The 23,212-nt window shown below is 48.4% G+C and overlaps 1 long non-coding RNA gene across 1 annotated transcript in view; it reads left to right on the top strand.

Annotated features, from left to right (window-relative positions):
- Positions 1-15,469, top strand: part of LOC140406707 (uncharacterized) — an 84,435-nt gene extending 68,966 nt beyond the window's left edge. The window contains exon 9 of the long non-coding RNA XR_011939251.1: positions 15,129-15,469. This is a non-coding gene — a long non-coding RNA (uncharacterized lncRNA). The remainder of the gene's footprint in view (positions 1-15,128) is intronic.
- The last annotated feature ends 7,743 nt before the right edge of the window (positions 15,470-23,212 follow it).

Genomic DNA, 23,212 nt, shown 5'->3' with positions numbered 1-23,212 from the left:
AGGTGGTTCAATTTACGCTGGCAGGACAGGCATTTTAGCGGCGGGACTTCGGCCCATCCGGGCTGGAGAATCGAGCAGGGGGGCCCGCCAACCGGCGCGGCGCGATTCCCGCCCCCGCCGAATCTCCGGTGCCGGAGACTTCGGCAACCAGCAGGGGCGGGATTCACGCCAGCCCCCGGCGATTCTCCGACCCCCCCGCCCCTGATGTGAGAAAATGGAAACAGTATAGTGTAGAGAGAGCCCTGCTCGATATCTGACCCCGTGCTGTACCTGTCCTGGGAGTGTTTGATGGGGACAGTGTAGAGAGAGCCCTGCTCGATATCTAACCCCGTGCTGTCCCTGTCCTGGGAGTGTTTGATGGGGACAGTGTAGATGGAGCTTTACTCTGTATCTAACCCTGTGCTGTACCTGTCCTGGGAGTGTTTGAGAGGGACAGTGTAGAGGGAGCTTTACTCTGTATCTAACCCCGTGCTGTACCTGTCCTGGGAGTGTTTGGTGGGGACAGTGTAGAGGGAGATTTACTCTGTATCTAACCCCGTGCTGTACCTGTCCTGGGAATGTTTGATGGGGACAGTGTAGAGGGAGCTTTACTCTGTATTTAGCCCGTGCTGCACCTGTCCTGGTAGTGTTTGATGGGGACAGTGTAGAGGGAGCTTTACTCTGTATCTAACCCCGTGCTGTACCTGTCCTGGGAGAGTTTGATGGGGACACTGTAGTGGGAGCTTTACTCTGTATCTAACCCCATGCTATACCTGTCCTGGGAGTGTTTGATGGGGACAGTGTAGAGGGAGCTTTACTCTGTATCTAACCCCGTGCTGTACCTGTCCTGGGAGTGTTTGATGGGGACAGTGTAGAGGAAGCTTTACTCTGTATCTAACCCCATGCTGTACCTGTCCTGGGAGTGTTTGATGGGGACAACGTGGAGGGAGCTTTACTCTGTATCTAACATCGTGCTGTACCTGTCCTGGGAGTGTTTGAGAGGTTCCGTGTAGAGTGAGCTTTACTCTGTATCTAACCCCATGCTGCACCTGTCCTGGGAGTGTTTGATGGGGACAGTGTAGAGGGAGCTTTACTCTGTATCTAACCCCGTGCTGCACCTGTCCTGGGAGTGTTTGATGGGGACAGTGTAGAGGGAGCTTTGCTCTGTATCTAACCACGTGCTGTCCCTGTCCTGGGAGTGTTTGATGGGGACAGTGTAGAGGGAGCTTTACTCTGTATCTAAACCTGTGCTGTACCTGTCCTGGGTGTGTTTGATGGGGACAGTGTTGACGGAGCTTTACTCGGTATCTAAACCCGTGCTGGACCTGCCCTGGGAGTGTTTGATGGGGACAGTGTAGAGGAGCTTTACTCTGTATCTAACCCCGTGCTGTACCTGTGCTGGGAGTGTTTGATGGGGACAGTGTAGAGGGAGATTTACTCTGTATCTAACCCCGTGCTGTACCTGTCCAGGCAGTGTTTGATGGGTACAGTGCAGAGGGAGCTTTAGTCCGAATATATCATGGTACTGTATCTGCCCTGGCAGTGTTTGATGGGGACAGTGTAGAGGAAGCTTTACTCTGTATCTAACCCCGTGCTGTACCTGTCCTGGGGAGTGTTTGATGGGGACAGTGTAGAGGAAGCTTTACTCTGTATATTCCATGGTACTGTAGCTGCCCTGGGAGGGTTTGTTGGGGACAGTTTATAGGGATGTGTAATCTGTATCTAACCCCATGATGTACTTTGGCTAACAGTGTTTGATGGAGATTCTGAATCTTGAATTAATATATTCTGTTAGTCTCCCCATCTTCTCTGTCTCTGCAACTCTCTATCTCTCTCTCTGGGAATCTGTCTAAACAAATCCACGATCAGCAGTCAGCCATTTTAAGTTACTTAACGGTGGCCATTTTATGTGAGCACAACACTGAGACAATTCGGACAGTTGTCCAAGTTAGTGTCAAACAATAACTGAAGGAAAGAGTCGTATTTAAACAGTGATATGTTGGGCAATGTGGATGTACAAATGGAGCTTGTACACCAGTCGCTGAAAGTGGAGAGGGGGGTGCAGCAAGCAGTTAAGAAGACCAATGATATGTTGGCCTTCATTGCAAGAGGGATTTGAGTTCAGAAGTGGAGAAGTCTTACTGCAGTTATACTGGGCCTTGGTGAGACCACACCTGGAGTACTGTGTACAGTTTTTGGTCTCCCTACCATGGAAGGATATAGTTGCCAGAGAGGGAGTGCAGCGGAGGGTCAGTTGGCTGATAGGGAGGTTGCCGGACTGTCCTAGGAGGAGAGATTGCTTCAATAGGGTCTGAACGAGCCTTGTTTCTCCAACCTAACCCTGGAGTTCAAATCCCACATTCCTGGTGATTTCTCCCCTCTCAAAGATGGAAAGATATTGACTAAGTTTAAAGCAGAAATTGACTGATTTCTAAATCCCATTGACATAAAGGGATATGGGGATAGTGTTGGGGAAAAGACATTGAAGTAAAGATATTTTACAGCTGGATTCACAGAATACAGACAACAAAGTATCTTGAATTTTGGAAGAGCCACAAATATTGTCAAACATTTGGGAAATGATTGGAAACAGTTTGGACTGAGATCTCCTCAGTGACCTGTGTGCAGACCCCACCCCCGACTTACTGTGAGGAATGTCCCCCTCGGTGTGTTTCCTGTGTCTGCTAAGGAAGACACTTGTCCTGTCTATGGTTATGTTAATTCAGCAGTCAACAACAGATTCTGTCCTGTCGTTATTTCTGTCTTTGTTTGACATTTGTTTCCCTCTGAATTTCTGACGTATTTGGAATGACTATTCGACTGTCACCCGAGGAAGGCTTTCCATAGAATGAGTAAAAACCAGCAAGAAATCACAGAATGTGAGTTAAACACAACTTCATTTCTGCCTCCATTTTGAGAGAAGATTGCTGGCCACAAAAACAAAGCTCATTGCAAAGTTTCACTTCATATTTTACATGTTGTTCACAGACAGATTTCTTCAATGAGCTGCTCTATAAATATGGATTCAATTTGATTTTTTCTCACTGTGAGATGTAAAGTTTATTCCTGAATCAATACAGGGTCATCGGCAACAACATCATTTTATTAGACAAGGGGGTTCAATGGGATTTTTCACTGAAATCCACTGATGTCAATTCCTGAGATTAGAATTTATAACGAAACAATTTTGATTCAATGAAAACGGTCAGTTTGATAACCCCAATGTCCTGACTGCCTCACGTCCTGGCACCCTCACACCATCACACCCTCATGTCTCCTAACCCTCACATCCTGACCCACTCGCGTCCCCGAAACCTCAGATCCTGACCCGCTGTGTACCTCTTTCTGTGTTTCCCTCACTCTGTCTGTGTGCCCACCTCTCTCTGTCCCTCTCTGTATCCCTCTCTCCCTCTGTGTCCCTGTCTCTTCCTGTGTCGTTCCATCTCACTCTATCCCTCTCTTTCACTGCATACTTTTTTCTATCTGTGTCACTCTCTCTGTGTCCCTCTCCCTCTATGTGTCCCCCTCTCTCTGTTTCTCTCGCTGTGTCCGTCTCTCGCTGTGTCCCCCTCTCTCTCGCTGTGTCCCTCTCTGTCTCACTCGCTCTTTCTGTCCCCCACGCTCTCTCTGTCCCCCTCACTCTTGGTGTGTCCCTCACTCCCTCGCTGTGTCCATCTCTCTCGCTGTGTCCCACTCTCTCTCATTGTGTCCCTCTCTCTCTCGCTGTGTCCCTCTCTCTCTCGCTTTGTCCCCCACTCTGTCACTGTGTCCCGCTCACTCTCGCTGTGACCCCTCTCTCACGCTGTGTCCCTCTCTCTCTCTTGCTGTGTCCCTCTCTCTCTCTTGCTGTGTCCCTCTCTCTCTCTTGCTGTGTCCCTCTCTCTCTCTTGCTGTGTCCCTCTCTCTCTCTTGCTGTGTCCCTCTCTCTCTCTTCCTGTGTCCCTCTCTCTCTCTCTCTCTCTCTGTCCCTCGCTCTCTCTCTGTCCCTCGCTCTCTCTCTGTCCCTCGCTCTCTCTCTGTCCCTTGCTCTCTCTCTGTCCCTTGCTCTCTCTCTGTCCCTTGCTCTCTCTCTGTCCCTTGCTCTCTCTGTGTCCCTTGCTCTCTCTGTGTCCCTTGCTCTCTCTGTGTCCCTCGCTCGCTCTGTCCCCCTCTCGCTCGCTGTGTCCCTCTCTCACTCTCTCTCTGTGTCCCTCGCTCTCTGTGTCCCTCGCTCTCTCTGTGTCCCTCGCTCTCTCTGTGTCCCTCGCTCTCGCTGTGTTCCTCGCTCTCGCTGTGTCCCTCGCTCTCGCTGTGTCCCTCGCTCTCGCTGTGTCCCTCGCTCTCGCTGTGTCCCTCGCTCTCGCTGTGTCCCTCGCTCTCGCTGTGTCCCCCTCGCTCTCGCTGTGTCCCCCTCGCTCTCGCTGTGTCCCCCTCACTCTTGGTGTGTCCCTCACTCTCTCGCTGTGTCCTTCTCTCTCTCGCTGTGTCCTTCTCTCTCTCGCTGTGTCCTTCTCTCTCTCGCTGTGTCCTTCTCTCTCTCGCTGTGTCCTTCTCTCTCTCGCTGTGTCCTTCTCTCTCTCGCTGTGTCCTTCTCTCTCTCGCTGTGTCCTTCTCTCTCTCGCTGTGTCCTTCTCTCTCTCGCTGTGTCCTTCTCTCTCTCGCTGTGTCCTTCTCTCTCTCGCTGTGTCCTTCTCTCTCTCGCTGTGTCCTTCTCTCTCTCGCTGTGTCCTTCTCTCTCTCGCTGTGTCCTTCTCTCTCTCATTGTGTCCCACTATCTCTCATTGTGTCCCTCTCTCGCTCTGTCCCCCTCTCTCGCTGTGACCCCCTCACTCGCTGTGTCCCTCTATCTCTCTCTCTCTCTCTCTGTCCCTCGGTCTCTCTCTGTCCCTCTATCTCTCTCTCTCTCTGTCCCTCGCTCTCTCTCTGTCCCTCGCTCTCTCTCTGTCCCTCGCTCTCTCTCTGTCCCTCGCTCTCTCTGTGTCCCTCGCTCTCTCTGTGTCCCTCGCTCTCTCTGTGTCCCTCGCTCTCTCTGTGTCCCTCGCTCTCTCTGTGTCCCTCGCTCTCTCTGTGTCCCTCGCTCTCTCTGTGTCCCTCGCTCTCTCTGTGTCCCTCGCTCTCTCTGTGTCCCTCGCTCTCTCTCTGTCCCTCGCTCTCTCTCTGTCCCTCGCTCTCTCTCTGTCCCTCGCTCTCCCTCTGTCCCTCGCTCTCCCTCTGTCCCTCGCTCTCTCTCTTTCCCTCGCTCTCTGTGTCCCTCTCCCTCCTTGTGTCCCTCTCCCTCCATGTGTCCCCCTCTTTTTCTCTCTCGCTGTGTCCCTCTCTCGCTGTGTCCCTCTCTCTCTCTCTGTCCCTCTTTCTCTGTCCCTCTCTCTGTCCTTTCTCGGTGTCCCTCTTTCTCTGTGTCCCTCTTTCTCTATGTACCCTCTCTCTCTCTGTCCCTCGCTCTCTGTCCCTCGCTCTCTGTCCCTCGCTCTCTGTCCCTCGCTCTCTGTCCCTCGCTCTCTGTCCCTCGCTCTCTGTCCCTCGCTCTCGCTGTGTCCCTCGCTCTCGCTGTGTCCCTCGCTCTCGCTGTGTCCCTCGCTCTCTGTGTCCCTCCCGCTCTCTGTGTCCCTCCCGCTCTCTGTGTCCCTCTTTCTCTATGTACCCTCTCTCTCTCTGTCCCTCGCTCTCGCTGTGTCCCTCGCTCTCGCTGTGTCCCTCGCTCTCGCTGTGTCCCTCGCTCTCTCTGTGTCCCTCGCTCTCTCTGTGTCCCTCGCTCTCGCTGTGGTCCCCCGCTCTCGCTGTGGTCCCCCGCTCTCGCTGTGGTCCCCCGCTCTCGCTGTGGTCCCCCGCTCTCGCTGTGGTCCCCCGCTCTCGCTGTGGTCCCCCGCTCTCGCTGTGGTCCCCCGCTCTCGCTGTGGTCCCCCGCTCTCGCTGTGGTCCCCCGCTCTCGCTGTGGTCCCCCGCTCTCGCTGTGGTCCCCCGCTCTCGCTGTGGTCCCCCGCTCTCGCTGTGGTCCCCCGCTCTCGCTGTGGTCCCCCGCTCTCGCTGTGGTCCCCCGCTCTCGCTGTGGTCCCCCGCTCTCGCTGTGGTCCCCCGCTCTCGCTGTGGTCCCCCGCTCTCGCTGTGGTCCCCCGCTCTCGCTGTGGTCCCCCGCTCTCGCTGTGGTCCCCCGCTCTCGCTGTGGTCCCCCGCTCTCGCTGTGGTCCCCCGCTCTCGCTGTGGTCCCCCGCTCTCGCTGTGGTCCCCCGCTCTCGCTGTGGTCCCCCGCTCTCGCTGTGGTCCCCCGCTCTCGCTGTGGTCCCCCGCTCTCGCTGTGGTCCCCCGCCCACCGTGTGTCCCTCGCCCTCACTCTCTGTGTGTCCCGTAACAGCCTCCGCGAACAGGCGCAGTAATGTAGCACAGAAGCCTACTTGTGACAATAAGCGATTTCAATTTTCATTTTGCGTCCCTCGCAATCTGTGTGTCCCTCGCAATCTGTGTGTCTAATGTTTGATGGGGACAGTGTAGAGGGAGCTTTACTCTGTATCTAACCCCGTGCTGTATCTGTCCTGGGAGTGTTTGATGGGGACAGTGTAGAGGGAGCTTTACTCTGTATCTAACCCCGTGCTGTATCTGTCCTGGGAGTGTTTGATGGGGACAGTTTGGAGGGAGCTTTTCTCTATATCTAACCCCGTGCTGTACCTGTCCTGGGATTGTTTGATGGGGACAGTGTAGAGGGAGCTTTACTCTGTATCTAACCCCGTGCTGTACCTGTCCTGGGAGTGTTTGATGGGGGACAATATAGAGGGAGCTTCACTCCGTATGTAACCCCGTGATGTACCTGTCCTGGGAGTGTTTGCCAGGGACAGTGTAGAGGAATCTGTGTCTAACCCCATGATGTACCTTTACTGATCATGTTTGATGGAGTTTCAAAATCTCAAATGTCTTCTATTAGTTTCTCCATCTGTCTGTTTCTGCTTCTCTCTCTGTCTGTCTGGGAATATTGTCAAAACAAAATCCACGATCAGCAGTCAGCCATTTTAAGTTACTTAATGGTGGCCATTCTAGGTGAGCACAGCACAGTCATTTCTGACATTTGTGCACGTTGGTATAACAAAATCCTGATGGAAAGTGTCTGATTTAAACAATGATTTGTTGGTGAATGTGGATGTAGAAAGGGAGCTGGCTGTCCTTGTACATCAGTCACTGAAAGTGGAGAGGGGGGTGCAGCAAGCAGTTAAGAAGGCCAATGATATGTTGGCCTTCATTGAAAGAGGGATTTGAGTTCAGAAGTGGAGATGTCTTTCTGCAGGTACACAAGGCCTTGGTGAGACCACACCAGGAGTATTGCATACAGTTTCGGCCTCCCTAACTAAGAAAGGATATAGTTGCCAGAGAGGGAGTGCAGTGGAGGGTCAATTTGCTGATAGGGAGGTTACCGGACTGTCCTACAAGGAGAGATTGGTTTGACTGTGGCACAGTGGTTAGCACTGCTGCCTCACAGTGCCAGTGACCGGGGTTAAATTCCGGCCTTGTGTGACTGATTATGTGGAGTTGGCAGTTTCTCCCCGTGTGTGCGTGGGTTTCCTCCGGGTGCTCCGGTTTCCTTCCACAGTCCAAAGATGTGCAGGTTAGGTGGAATGGTCCTGCTAAATTACCCCTTAGTGTCCAAGAAAGATTGTTTAGATTAGGTTAAGGAGTTATCGGGATAGGGCGGGTGACTGAGCTTACATAGAGTGCTGTGTCAGAGGGTTGGTGTAGATTCGATGGGCAGAATGGCCTCCTTCTGCATTGTAGGGATTCTGTGATTGTGCCGTTATTCACTAGAGCCGAGAAGGATGAGAGGAGATGTTGGCCGTGCTAAATTGCCCCTGAGTGGCCCAAAGGGTAGGTGGTGTTACTGGGGTTATTTGGAGAGGGTGGAGGCGTGGGCTTGTGTAGGGTGCTCTCTCCGAGGGCCAGTGCAGACTCGATGGGCCAAATGGCCTACTCCTGCAATGTATATTCTATGATTCTCTGTATCACATTCCAACAGCGCTGTTCAGACTACACACAGGGATGGTGATTTCCACGTTGTACTGCCTCTGCCATGTCTTGGGAGTGATCATGGAGACAGTGTAGAGGAAACCTTACTCTGTATCTAGCCCCGTGTTGTACCTGTTCTGGGAGTGTTTGATGGGGACAGTGTAGAGGGAGCTTTACTCTGTATCTAACCCCGTGCTGTACCTGTCCTGGGAGTGTTTGATGGGGACAGTGTAGAGGAAACCTTACTCTGTATCTAACCCCGTGCTGTACCTGTCCTGGGAGTGTTTGATGGGGACAGTGTAGAGGGAGCTTTACTCTGTATCTAACCCCGTGCTGTACCTGTCCTGGGAGTGTTTGATGGGGACAGTGTAGAGGGAGCTTTACTCTGTATCTAACCCCGTGCTGTACCTGTCCTGGTAGTGTTTGATGGGGACAGTGTAGAGGGAGCTTTACTCTGTATCTAACCCCGTGCTGTACCTGTCCTGGGAGTGTTTGATGGGGACAGTCTAGAGGGAGCTTTACTCTGTATCTAACCCCGTGCTGTACCTGTCCTGGGAGTGTTTGATGGGTCAGTGTAGAGGGAGCTTTACTCTGTATCTAAATCCTTATTCATGGGTCACTAAACGCTAGCGTGCGGGTACATTAAGCAATCAGGAAGGCCAATGGTACGTTAACTTTCATCGCTCAGGGTTATTAGTATTGGGGTTAAGATGACTTGCTGCAATTGTACAGAGCCTTGGTCACAACACACCTGGACCATTGTGTGGATTTTTGTTCTCCATATCTAAGGAAGGATATACTTGCTGTAGAAGGGGTGTAATGGAGATTCACCAGACGAATCCCTGGGATGGTGAAGTTGTCTGATGAGGAGAGATTGAGGAAAATGTACCTGTGTTCCCGAAAAATGAGAGGTGATCTTGAAACATACACAATTCATACGGGGTATCACAAGATAGATGTAGGTCAGATGTTCTCTGACTGGTGAGATTAGACCCAGGGGGAGGGGGCACAGTCTCAAACCATAAGACCATAAGACATTGAAGCAGAATTAGGCCACTCGGCCCATCGAGTCTGCTTCGCCATTCAATCATGGCTGATATTTTTCTAATTCCCATTCTCCTGCCTTCTCTCCATAACCCCTGATCCCCTTATTGATCAAGAACCGATCTATCTCTGTCTTAGAGATACTCAGTGATTTGGCCTCCACAGCCTTCTGCGGCAAAGAGTTCCACAGATTCACCGCCCTCTGGCTGAAGAAATTCCTCCTCATCTCTGTTTTAAAGGATCGTCCCTTTACTCTGAGATGGTATCCTCTGCTTCTAGTTTTTCCTACAAGTGGAAACATCCTCTCCACGTCCACTCTATCCAGGCCTCGCAGTATCCTGTAAGTTTCAATAAGACCCCCCCTCATCCTTCTAAACTCCAACGAGTACAGACGCAGTGTCCTCAACCATTCCTCATACGACAAGTTCTTCATTCCAGGGAACATTCTTGTGAACCTCCACTGGACCCTTTCCAAGGCAGCACATCCTTCCTTCGATACTGGGCCTAAAACTGCTCACAATACTCCAAATGGCGTCTGACCAGAGCCTTATACAGCCTCAGAAGTACATCCCTTGTCTTGTATTCTCGCCCTCTTGACATGAATGCTCAGAATCAGGGGTAGACCATTGCAGACTGAGATGAGGAGGAATTTCTTCATTGAGAGGGTGGAGAATCTTGGAATTCTCTGTTCCAGAGGGTTGTGGAAGCTCAATCATTGAGCATGTTCCAGACACAAATCGACTGTGTATAATACAATAGGAATGTGTGTGTGTGTGTGCGTGCGTCTGTGCGTGCCAGGATCTGTTTGAATGGTGGAGCAGACTCGATGGGCCACATCGCCTACACATGCTCATATTTTCCTTTGAGACTTAAATGCGTATACACACACAAGTTCACAGATACACACACACACACACATGTGCGTGCACACACTGACTGGTACATACACGGCAACAGATACATACACACACACACACACACATGCATGCATAGACACATGCGTGTACACACACATTGGCGCACACACATACATATATATTAGCCATTTAAGACCATTTGATAGAATGCTACACATCCCAGTTTTCCAATGACACCAAACATTAGACAGCGTTGTAAGCAACATAGCTGGAAACATCAAATTGCAGGGAGATATTATCGTTTTGGCGGTAGACTGAACTGGTGGACGTGTTTCAGTGTTGGGAAATGTTTCGATGATGTGCTTTAGAATTAAAAAGGATAGAACCGTGATCTTTATAAACGATGAGAAGACAGAAACGGTGGAAGTTTAAACTGTACAGATATTTCACAGCTAGATTCACACAATACAGACAGCAATGTATGGTAGATTTTGGAAGTGCCACAAATGTTGTCAAGTGCAGTGCGAGGCGTACCTCAATGTTTCAGTCTTACTGAGAAACTGTCAGCCCACAGGACAACATTTCTGTATAATAGGATTGAAACACAAGTTCAAATAGTTTTGTTTCAAAGTTTAAAATAACCAGTCATTTTTCTGTGCAGCTTTCGGAATCTGTCAGTGGAATTTAGGTTATACAGGCAAGTGTTAACAAGAGTATTGGGAACTGATTGCAAGTTTTGATGGAGATATTCCTGCATTATGGAAATGTGTGATATCTATTTAGGGTTGGGGAATGGATTGATCAAAGGATGTAGCTTTTTGTTATCTATATCAGACTGACAGCCTTGAAGATTCACAACTTCCATGTGCTGAGAGAAAGGATTGATTAACCAAGGCCGATTATTCAAATACTTCAGACAAGTGACAAAACAACAGTAACAGAGAATATACAAACAGAGACAGGCAGACACCTTTAATCGGAGCTTAAACTTCATGTTTAAATGTGAAGGGCTGAAATAAACAAGAGTCCACCCTGGGATTCGGTGCAATTTGAGTTCTGCTTTTCCAAAAAATAAAAATAACTGTCTGGAATGAAAAATTCTTTGGAGAGGACAGTATTTAAGCCCAGACAGCATTTGGGTTGTGAGTGTTTGATGGACAGTGCAGATAAAGCTTTACTCTGAAACACTGGAATTTAGTTTAAGGGTGATTTAATCACATGCTTCAGAATAATAATTGATATTGCACATCTCGTGTGTGTCTCAGTGTCAGCTGTGAAACATGTACAGCACAATCTCATCCTGTTTCTGTGTGTCTCTCTGAAATTCGCTGGTCCTTTCCTAAATTACCACTGACTAGATTTGAAATGGGCTCCATTGCCTGTGAAGCAGTTTGTGATACCCAAAGGTTATGAAAAGTGCTTTAGAAAAGTCTGTCCGCAAGCTGTTGTGAGGATGTTCAGAGTCCGTGTGTGACTTGGGTCACACACAGGCCAGATACACCTCTCCAAGTTAAAGGTGGAGAATGGATCTCGCTCCATTTGAAAGATGTATTGACCCAGCCTGTCTGAGTTTGTGTCTGTGTGTGAGTTTGTGTTTGTCTGTACACGTGTTTGTGTGTCTGGGGTGGGGTGGGAGTTTGTGTGTGTGACTTTTTACACGGCACGGTAGCACAGTGGGTAGCACTGTGGCTTTACAGCTCCAGGGTCCCGGGTTCGATTCCCGGCACGTTCTCTCTGTGTCTGCGTGGTTTTCCTCCGGGAGCTCCGGTTTCTTCCCACAAGTCTGAAAGACGTGCTGTTAGGTCATTTGGACATTCTGAATGCTCCCTCTGTGTACCCGAACAGGCGCCGGAATGTGGCGACTAGGGGCTTTTCACAGTAAATTAATTGCTGTGTTAATGTAAGCCTACTTGTGACAATAAAGATTATTATACATGGTAGTCCCACAGGCTCTTACCCTGGGTACATGGTAGTCAGCACTCCAAAAGGGTTAATTGTAGTGTCCACAGCAGTATGGTGTAATGTAGTATTAACTGGGACAAGAGCTTACAGTATAAACAGTGACGGGGTCAACTGCAGTGATCACTGGGAAAGGAGCTAATGTGTTCTCAATAGAGATATGGATGAGAACGGTTATATATCACAAGGTAATATTCACAATGACATTCTCAAATGCAGTAATATTTCTGACACAGTGTAGAGCAGGATTTACAGCTACTGATGCTGCTAGGAAATAAATTCATCCAGGGCTTTGTATCGGATTATTAAAATTGGTTATTGTTAAGGTGGTCTAGTCGCGAAGGCAGGCTCGATCAGCTGGATGGCCCATTCCTGTTCCTATGTACCTCTCCTGGGAGTGTTTGATGGGGACAGTGTAGAGGGAGATTTACTCTGTATCTAACACCGTGCTGTACCTGTCCTGGGAGTGTTTGATGGGGACAGTGTAGAGGGAGCTTTACTCTGTATCTAACCCCGTTCTGTACCTGTCCTGGGGGTTTTTGATGTGGATAGTGTAGAGGGAGCTTTACTCTGTATCTCTCCCTGTGCTTTACCTGTCTTGGGAGTGTTTGATGGGGACAGTCCAGAGGGAGCTTTACTCTGTATCACCCCGTGCTGTACCCATCCTAGGAGTGTTTGATGGGGACAGTCCAGAGGGAGCTTTACTCTTTATCTAACCCTATGCTGTACCTGTCCTGGGAATGTTCAATGGGGACAGTGTAGAGGGAGCTTCATTCATTATCTAACCTCGTGCTGTACCTGTCCTGTAGTGTTTGATGGGGACAGTGTAGAGGGAGCTTTACTCTGTATCTAACCCTGTGCTGTACCTGTCTTGGGAGTGTTTGATGGGGACAGTCTAGAGGGAGCTTTACTCTGTGTCACCCCGTGCTGTACGCATCCTAGAAGTGTTTGATGGTGACTGTGTATAGGGAGCTGTACTCTTTATCTAACCCGATGCTGTACCTGTCCTGGGAGTGTTTGATGGTGACTGTGTAGAGGGAGCATTACTCTTTATCTAACCCCGTGCTGTACATGTCCTGGGAGTGTTTGATGGGTCTTTAAGAGAAGATTCCTGGCCACAAAAACAAAGCTCATTGCAAAGTTTCACTTCATATTTTACATGTTGTTCACAGACAGATTTCTTCAATGAGCTGCTCTATAAATTTGGATTCAATTTGATTTTTTCACACTGTGAGATGTTAAGCTTATTCCTCAATGAAAACAGGGTCATCGGCAACAACATCATTTTATTAGACAAGGAGGTTCAATGGGATTTTTTCACTGAAATCATCTGATGTCAGTTCATGAGATTAGAATTTATAATGAAACAATTTGGATTCAATGAAAACGGTCAGTTTGATAACCCCAACTGCTTTCTGTTAAATCGCCCCTCACTCTCCTCTCTCACCTTGTTTTTAATTTGGGGAATTCTGCAGGCAGCTTGTGCACAGGAAGAGCCCAAAAATGGTGGCACTTTCAAAATTAAGTTCAGAGTCTCTGAAGATGGATTTCTTGCTCTCTTTCTACTTGAACATGTACAAACTGACAGCAGACATATTGATTGCACAGTAAGATTCCACAATCAGAAATGTGATCATGGTGGAAAATTCTCCCACGTCCCCTGTGGAAAGGATGAATTAACTCCCTCATTCCCACGTTTAAGTTTAAGACTTTTAACTCATGACCTTCAAACATTTTGCAGTCCGTGAGCTACTTTTTAATAAGTGTGGTCACTGTTGCTGTGTTTTTTGAAAATATTTTCATTCCGATGAGGACGGACATAACAACATACAAACAATCAGTCAGTCACAACACAAACAAAATACTATTCTCCTCATTTGACATTTATTCCTTGATTTCCATTAAACCTTTCCCCCTGTTCCCTCCCCTTACCCACTGGCAACAAACAGATCTGTAAATAGAGACAAGAACAGCTTCCATCTCGTCCAGAAACCCCCATCTGAGGCACAAAGGGTTAACTTTCGTTTCTCAAGTTTAAGGAATTCCGCAATATCCCTCAACCATGTTGATATTTTTGGCGGATCTTCTGACTTCCCTTCCAATAAAATTAGCCTCCGGGCGATCAATGTGGCAAAGGCCACCACATCGGCCCCGTCCCCATCTATTAGTCCCGGTACTTCCGACACCCCAGAAATTGCCACATGTGGTCCCAGTAATATTTCCACCTCCACAACTTTTGTTTGTGTTTTAATTAGCGAGAGCCAGAAGCCCACGAATTGTGGACGTGACCAGAAGATGTGGACATGGTTAACTGGTCCTCCTTTACACTCTCACATTTATCTTCTTCCTCTGTGAAGAATCTGCTCATTCGTTCCTGTGTCATATGGCCCCTGTGTACATCCTTGAATTGTATCAAGCCCATCAGAGCACATGAAGATGTCACATTGACCCTGGTATAATCTCACTCCATCGTTCCCATTCCAACGCCACATCCAACTCTTCCTTCCACTTTTGTTTCATCTCTTCAATCGCTGCTTTCTTTCTGTCCATCAGCCACCTGTAAATGTTAGTAATTCTCCCATCACCAACTCAGCTAGGAGGAGCAATTTATCCAGCACCTTGTTCTCTGGTAGGCAAACGAACGAGGACAACTCCTTTTTCACCAAGTTTCATCATTGAAGATAATTAAACTTCACCTCCCTCTGCATTTTATGTTTCTCCCTCAATTCTTCAAATCTACTTTCCAACAACAAGTCTTTAACCTGTCTCAGCCCAGCTTTATGCCACTGTTTAAATATTGTATCCAGTCTTGCCGCCGGGGTGAATCGGGGGTTTCCATAAATAGGGGCTCGCACCGTCAAGTTTACCAAACCAAAATGGCGTCTCAGCTTGCTCCAGATGTTGAAGGAAGATGCCAGCACCGGTCTTTGTGTAAACCTCCCCGGGGGAAATGGGAGTGGAGCCGCAGCGGAAGTCTGCGAACTAGCCCCTTTACACGATGCTTCCACCACCTGTACCCATTCCGCTTCTTCCTCTCCCCACCATTGCCCAATCTTCTCCAAATTCACCGCCCAATAACAGTACAAAAGATTGGGAAGCACCAACCCTCCCACCCACCCATTCTTTTTAAATGTGAGCTGGTATTTTTGAAGAGAAATCCAATTAATCTCCTTCCATTTACTGATGGAGAAGTGATCTGCCGCATTTTCTATCTGTTTAGAGCAGGGTGTCTGTGTGAGGGTAAGTGTGTTACTGTGTGTGTGGGCGTTTCTCTATCTGTCTATCTGCCAGTCGCCCTGGTCCAAGATTCTATTTCTCTATCCACAGATGCTGCCTGACCTGCTCAGTATTTTCCGCATTGGTACAAGAGCGAGGAGGTAAGGCTGAAGTTATACAAGACACTAGTTAGACCTCAGCTGGAATATTGTGGACAGTTCTGGGTGCCACATGATAGGAAGAGTGTGAACACACTGGAGCGAGTGCAGAGGAGGTTCACAAGAATGGTTCAGGAATGAGACACTTCAGTGATGAGGTTAGATTGGAGAGGTTGGGTCTGTTCTCCACGCAGAGAAATGGCCAAGAGGAGATTAGATAGAGGTGTTCAAATTCTTGGGGGTGCCAGACAGAGTAGACAGGGAGGAACGGTTCCCACTATTAAGAAGATCAAGAACGAGATGGCACAGAATTAAAGTGAATTGGAAAAGAAGCAAATATGATGTGAGAAAATGGAAACAGTCTCGTGTAGAGAGAGCCCTGCTCGATATCTAACCCCGTGCTGTACCTGTCCTGGGAGTGTTTGAGAGGGACAGTGCAGAGGGAGCTTTACTCTGTATCTAACCACGTGCTATACCTGTCCTGGGAGTGTTTGATGGGGACAGTGTAGAGAGAGCTTTACTCTGTATCTAACACCGTGCTGTACCTGTCCTGGGAGTGTTTGATGGGGACAGTGTGGAGGGAGCTTTACTCTATATCTAACCCCGTACTGTACCTGTCCTGGGAGTGTTTGATGGGGGACAGTGTAGAGAGAGCTTTACTCTGTCTCTAACCCCGTGCTGTACCTGTCCTGGGAGTGTTTGATGGGGACAGTGTAGAGGGAGCTTTACTCTGTATCTAACCCCGTGCTGTACCTGTCCTGGGAGTGTTTGATGGGGGACAGTGTAGAGAGAGCTTTACTCTGTCTCTAACCCCGTGCTATACCTGTCCTGGGAGTGTTTGATGGGGACAGTGTAGAGAGAGCTTTACTCTGTATCTAACACCGTGCTGTACCTGTCCTGGGAGTGTTTGATGGGGACAGTGTGGAGGGAGCTTTACTCTATATCTAACCCCGTACTGTACCTGTCCAGGGTGTGTTTGATGGGGACAGTGTAGCAGGAGCTTTACTCTGTATCTAACCCCGTGCTGTACTTGTCCTGGGAGTGTTTGATGGGGACAGTGTAGAGAGAGCCCTGCTCGATATGTAACACCGTTTTGTACCTGTCCTGGGAGTGTTTGATGGGGACAGTGCAGAGGGAGCTTTACTCCGTATGTAACCCCGTGATGTACCTGTCCTGGGAGTGTTTGCCAGGGACAGTGTAGAGGAATCTGTATCTAACCCCATGATGTACCTTTACTGGTCATGTTTGATGGAGTTTCAAAATCTCCAATAAATGTCTTCTATTAGTTTCTCCATCTGTCTGTTTCTGCTTCTCTCTCTGTCTGTCTGGGAATATTGTCAAAACAAAATCCACGATCAGCAGTCAGCCATTTTAAATTACTTAATGGTGGCCATTCTAGGTGAGCACAGCACAGTCATTTCTGACATTTGTGCACGTTGGTGTAACAAAATCCTGATGGAAAGTGTCTGATTTAAACAGTGATTTGTTGGTGAATGTGGATGTAGAAAGGGAGCTGGCTGTCCTTGTACACCAGTCACTGAAAGTGGAGAGGGGGGTGCAGCAAGCAGTTAAGAAGGCCAATGATATGTTGGCCTTCATTGAAAGAGGGATTTGAGTTCAGAAGTGGAGATGTCTTTCTGCAGTTACACAAGGCCTTGGTGAGACCACACCAGGAGTATTGCGTACAGTTTCGGTCTCCCTAACTAAGAAAGGATATAGTTGCCAGAGAGGGAGTGCAGTGGAGGGTCAATTGGCTGATAGGGAGTTTCCCGGACTGTCCTACAAGGAGAGATTGGTTTGACTGTGGCACAGTGGTTAGCACTGCTGCCTCACAGTGCCAGTGACCCGGGTTAAATTCCGGCCTTGTGTGACTGATTATGTGGAGTTGGCAGTTTCTCCCCGTGTGTGCGTGGGTTTCCTCCGGGTGCTCCGGTTTCCTTCCACAGTCCAAAGATGTGCAGGCTAGGTGGAATGGTCCTGCTAAATTACCCCTTAGTGTCCAAGAAAGATTGTTTAGATTAGGTTAAGGAGTTGTTGGGATAGGGCGGGTGACTGAGCTTACATAGGGTGCTGTGTCAGAGGGTTGGTGTAGATTCGATGGGCAGAATGGCCTCCTTCTGCATTGTAGGGATTCTGTGATTGTGCCGGTATTCACCAGAGCCGAGAAGGATGAGAGGAGATGTTGGCCGTGCTAAATTGCCCCTGAGTGGCCCAAAGGTTAGGTGGTGTTACTGGGGTTATTTGGAGAGGGTGGAGGCGTGGGCTTGGGTAGGGTGCTCTCTCCGAGGGCCAGTGCAGACTCGATGGGCCAAATGGCCTACTCCTGCAATGTATATTCTATGATTCTCTGTATCACATTCCAACAGCGCTGTTCAGACTACACACAGGGATGGTGATTTCCACGTTGTACTGCCTCTGCCATGTCTTGGGAGTGATCATGGAGACAGTGTAGAGGAAACCTTACTCTGTATCTAACCCCGTGTTGTACCTGTTCTGGGAGTGTTTGATGGGGACAGTGTAGAGGGAGCTTTACTCTTTATCTGACCCTATGTTGTACCTGACCTGGGACTGTTTGATGGGGACAATATGGTGGGAGCTTTATTCTATATCTAACCCCGTGCTGTACCTGTCCTGGGATTGTTTGATGGGGACAGTGTCGAGGGAGCTTTAATCTGTATCTAACCCCGTGCTGTACCAGTCCTTGGGAGTGTTTGATGGGGACAGTGTAGAGGGTGCTTTACTCTGTATCTAACCTCGTTCTGTGCCTGTCCCTGTGAGTGTTTGATGGGGACAGTGCAGAGGGAGCTTTACTCTTTATGTAACCTCATGCTGTACCTGTCCTAGGACTGTTTGATGGGGACAGTGTAGCAGGAGCATTACTCTGTATCTAACCCCATGCTGTACCTGTCCTGGGAGTGTTTGATGGGGACAGTGTAGGGGGAGCTTTACTTTGTATCTAACCCCATGCTGTACCTGTCCTGGGAGTGTTTGATGGTGACAGTGTCGAGGGAGATTTACTCTGATTCTAACCCCGTGCTGTACCTGTACTGGGAGTGTTTGATGGTGACAGTGTAGAGGGGGCTTTACTCTGATTCTAACCCCGTGCTGTACCTGTCCTGGTATATTACAAGGTAATATTCACAATGACATTCTCAAATGCAGGAATATTTCTGACACAGTGTAGAGCAGCATTTACAGCGACTGATGCTGCTGGGAAATAAATTCATCCAGGGCTTTGTATCAGATTATTAAAATTGGTTATTGTTAAGGTGGTCTAGTCGCGAAGGCAGGCTCGATCAGCTGGATGGCCCACTCCTGTTCCTATGTACCTCTCCTGGGAGTATTTGATGGGGACAAATGTAGAGGGAGCTTTACTCTGTATCACCCTGTGCTATACCCATCCTAGGAGTGTTTGATGGGGACAGTCCAGAGGGAGCTTTACTCTTTATCTAACCCTATGCTGTACATGTCCTGGGAATGTTTAATGGGGACAGTGTAGAGGGAGCTTCATTCATTATCTAACCTCGTGCTGTACCTGTCCTGTAGTGTTTGATGGGGACAGTGTAGAGGGAGCTTTACTCTGTATCTAACCCTGTGCTGTGCCTCTCCTGGGAGTTTTTGATGTGGACAGTGTAGAAGGAGCTTGACTCTGTATCTCACCCTGTGCTGTACCTGTCTTGGGAGTGTTTGATGGGGACAGTGTAGAGGGAGCTTTACTCTTTATCTGACCCTATGTTGTACCTGACCTGGGACTGTTTGATGGGGACAATGTGGTGGGAGCTTTATTCTATATCTAACCACGTGCTGTACCTGTCCTGGGATTGTTTGATGGGGACAGTGTCGAGGGAGCTTTAATCTGTATCTAAAACCGTGCTGTACCAGTCCTTGGGAGTGTTTGATGGGGACAGTGTAGAGGGTGCTTTACTCTGTATCTAACCTCGTGCTGTGCCTGTCCCTGCGAGTGTTTGATGGGGACAGTGCAGAGGGAGCTTTACTCTGTATCTAACCCCGTGTTGTACCTGTCGTGGGAGTGTTTGATGGGGACAGTGTAGCACGAGCATTACTCTGTATCTAACCCCATGCTGTACCTGTCCTGGGAGTGTTTGATGGGGACAGTGTAGGGGGAGCTTTACTTTGTATCTAACCCCATGCTGTACCTGTCCTGGGAGTGTTTGATGGTGACAGTGTCGAGGGAGAATTACTCTGATTCTAACCCCGTGCTGTACCTGACCTGGGAGTGTTTGATGGTGACTGTGTATAGGGAGCTTTACTCTGATTCTAACCCCGTGCTGTACCTGACCTGGAAGTGTTTAATGGTGACTGTGTATAGGGAGCATAACTCTTTATCTGACCCCATGCTGTACCTGTCCTGGGAGTGTTTGATGATTCCTTCAGAGAAGATTCCTGGCCACAAAAACAAAGCTCATTTTAAAAGTTTCACTTCATATTTTACATGTTGTTCACAGACAGATTTCTTCAATGAGCTGCTCTATAAAATTGGATTCAGTTTGATTTTTTCTCACTATGAGATGTAAAGCTTATTACTCAATCAATACAGGGTCATCGGCAACAACATCTTTTTATTAGACAAGGAGGTTCAATGGGATTTTTCACTGAAATCCACTGATGTCAGTTCATGAGATTAGAATTTATAATGAAACAATTTGGATTCAATGAAAACGGTCAGTTTGATAACCCCATCTGCTTTCTGTTAACTCGCCCCTCACTCTCCACTCTCACCTTGTTTTTAATTTGGGGAATTCTGCAGGCAGCTTGTGCACAGGAAGAGCCCAAAAATGGTGGCACTTTCAAAATTAAGTTCAGAGTCTCTGAAGATGGATTTCTTTCTCTCTTTCTACTTGAACATGTACAAACTGACAGCAGGCATATTGATTGCACAGTAAGATTCCACAATCAGAAATGTGATCATGGTGGAAAATTCCCCCACGTCCCCTGTGGAAAGGATGAATTAACTCCCTCATTCCCACGTTTAAGTTTAAGACTTTTAACTCATGACCTTCAAACATTTTGCAGTCCGTGAGCTACTTTTTAATAAGTGTGGTCACTGTTGCTGTGTTTTTTGAAAATATTTTCATTCCGATGAGGACGGACATAACAACATACAAACAATCAGTCAGTCACAACACAAACAAAATACTATTCTCCTCATTTGACATTTATTCCTTGATTTCCATTAAACCTTTCCCCTCTTCCCTCCCCTTCCCCACTGGCAACAAACAGATCTGAAAATAGAGACAAGAACAGCTTCCATCTCGTCCAGAAACCCCCATCTGAGCCACAAAGGGCTAACTTTAGTTTCTCAAGTTTAAGGAATTCCGCAATATCCCTCAACCATGTTGATATTTTTGGCGGATCTTCTGACTTCCCTTCCAATAAAATTAGCCTCCGGGCGATCAATGTGGCAAAGGCCACCACATCGGCCCCGTCCCCATCTATTAGTCCCGGTACTTCCGACACCCCAGAAATTGCCTCATGTGGTCCCAGTAATATTTCCACCTCCACAACTTTTGTTTGTGTTTTAAATAGCGAGAGCCAGAAGCCCACGAATTGTGGACGTGACCAGAAGATGTGGACATGGTTAACTGGTCCTCCTTTACACTCTCACATTTATCTTCTTCCTCTGTGAAGAATCTGCTCATTCGTTCCTGTGTCATATGGCCCCTGTGTACATCCTTGAATTGTATCAAGCCCATCAGAGCACATGAAGATGTCGCATTGACCCTGGTATAATCTCACTCCATCGTCCCCATTCCAACGCCACATCCAACTCTTCCTTCCACTTTTGTTTCATCTCTTCAATCGCTGCTTTCTTTCTGTCCATCAGCCACCTGTAAATGTTAGTAATTCTCCCATCACCAACTTAGCTGGGAGGAGCAATTTATCCAGCACCTTGTTCTCTGGTAGGCAAACATTGAACGATACAGCGCAGTCCAGGCCCTTCGGCCCACGATGTTGCACCGACATGGGAAGTCAAAAAACAAAAGCCATCTAACCTACACTATGCCATTATCATCCATATGCTTATCCAAACGAACGTGGACAACTCCTTTTTCACCAAGTTTCATCATTGAAGATAATTAAACTTCACCTCCCTCTGCATTTTATGTTTCTCCCTCAATTCTTCAAATCATTTTCATTTCCCTCACTCTCTGTGCGTCCCTCGCTCTCTGTGCGTCCCTCGCGCTCTCTGTGTGTCCCTCGCGCTCTCTGTGTGTCCCTCGCGCTCTCTGTGTGTCCCTCGCGCTCTCTGTGTGTCCCTCGCGCTCTCTGTGTGTCCCTCGCGCTCTCTGTGTGTCCCTCGCGCTCTCTGTGTGTCCCTCGCGCTCTCTGTGTGTCCCTCGCGCTCTCTGTGTGTCCCTCGCGCTCTCTGTGTGTCCCTCGCGCTCTCTGTGTGTCCCTCGCGCTCTCTGTGGGTCCCTCGCTCTCTGTGGGTCCCTCGCTCTCTGTGGGACCCTCGCTCTCTGTGCGTCCCTCGCTCTCTGTGGGTCCCTCGCTCTCTGTGCGTCCCTCGCTCTCTGTGCGTCCCTCGGTCTCTGTGCGTCCCTCGCTCTCTGTGCGTCCCCCAGTGTCTGAGTGAGTGTGTATAACAGTGAATGAGTGTGTCATTGAGTGAGTGTGTGTAAGAGTGAGAATTGGTGGGAACTAGTGTGTGTGAGTGAGTGAGAGTGAGTGAGTACGAGTGAGTGTGTGTAAGTGTGTGTGAACAGTGTGTTTGTATAAGAGTTACTGAGTGTGTAAGAGTGAGTTTGTGAGTGAATGGGAATGAGCGTGTGAGCGTGTCGGTGAGTGTGAGTGATTGGTGTGTGAGTGAGTGATTAGTATGTGAGTGTGAGAGATTGGAAGTGTGGGTGAGTGTGTAAGAGTGAGCAAGTTAATGTGTGAAAGTCAGTGAGTATGTGTGTGTAAAAGTGTGTGCGTATGTAAGAATGAGTGAGTAATTGTGAGTGTGAGTGAGGGTGTGAGTGAGTGTGTAAGAGTGAGTGTGAGTATGTAAGATCATGTGCGTGTGAGTCAGTGAGTGTGTAAGAATGAGTGTTTGTGTAAGTGTGAGTGTAAGAGGAGTGTGTAAGCGTGAGTGAGTGACTGAGTAATTGTGTGTAAGTGAGTGTGAATGACTGCCCGTGTCTGAGAGAGAGCGATTGAGTGTGTAAGAGTGAGTGAGTGTGTGTGAATGTGTAAGAGTGAGTGAGTGTGTTTGAATGTGTAAGAGTGAGCGTGTGAGTGTGAGTGAGGATGTGAGTGTCTGAGTACGAGTGAGTGAGTGAGAGAGTGTGGAAGAGTGAGTGAGTGTGAGTGAGTAATTGTGTGTAAGTTAGTGTGAATGAGTGAGTCAGTCTGTGTGTGAGTGTGAGTGAGTGAATTCAAACTGAATTCAAATGACCTGTGAATTTAATTTCACCCTCATACTTATGTCTCGGCCTAAAACACAGGCTTCCTTCCAGAATTATACCCGCTTCAAGTTAAGGGACTTTAATTCCGGGCAATCGAGATTACTTTACAGTCAATGGGTCCATTTTAAAAGTGACCCCACTATCGTTAATTTTGTGAATTCTGCCGGCAACCTGTGCACAGGGAGAGCCCAACAAATGATGACCACTTTCAAAATTGAGTTCAGAGTTTCTGATCTGAGATTTCTCTCTCTCTCTCTCTACCAGATTGCAGAGTGAGTATATGTTAGCGTGTGGGAGTGAGTGTGTCAGAGTGACAGTGTGTCAGAGTGACAGTGTGTCAGAGTGACAGTGTGTCAGAGTGACAGTGTGTCAGAGTGACAGTGTGTCAGAGTGACAGTGTGTCAGAGTGACAGTGTGTCAGAGTGACAGTGAGTGTGAGAGTCAGTGAGTGTGAGAGTCAGTGAGTGTGAGAGTCAGTGAGTGTGAGAGTCAGTGAGTGTGAGAGTCAGTGAGTGTGAGAGTCAGTGAGTGTGAGAGTCAGTGAGTGTGAGAGTCAGTGAGTGTGAGTCCGTGAGTGTGAGTCCGTGAGTGTGAGTCCGTGAGTGTGAGTCCGTGAGTGTGAGTC

This window comes from Scyliorhinus torazame, unplaced genomic scaffold, assembly GCF_047496885.1.
Source record: "Scyliorhinus torazame isolate Kashiwa2021f unplaced genomic scaffold, sScyTor2.1 scaffold_800, whole genome shotgun sequence".
Lineage (NCBI taxonomy): Eukaryota > Metazoa > Chordata > Chondrichthyes > Carcharhiniformes > Scyliorhinidae > Scyliorhinus > Scyliorhinus torazame.
Note: the sequence above shows the minus strand (reverse complement) of the source record. Positions and strands in the feature narration are given on the sequence as shown.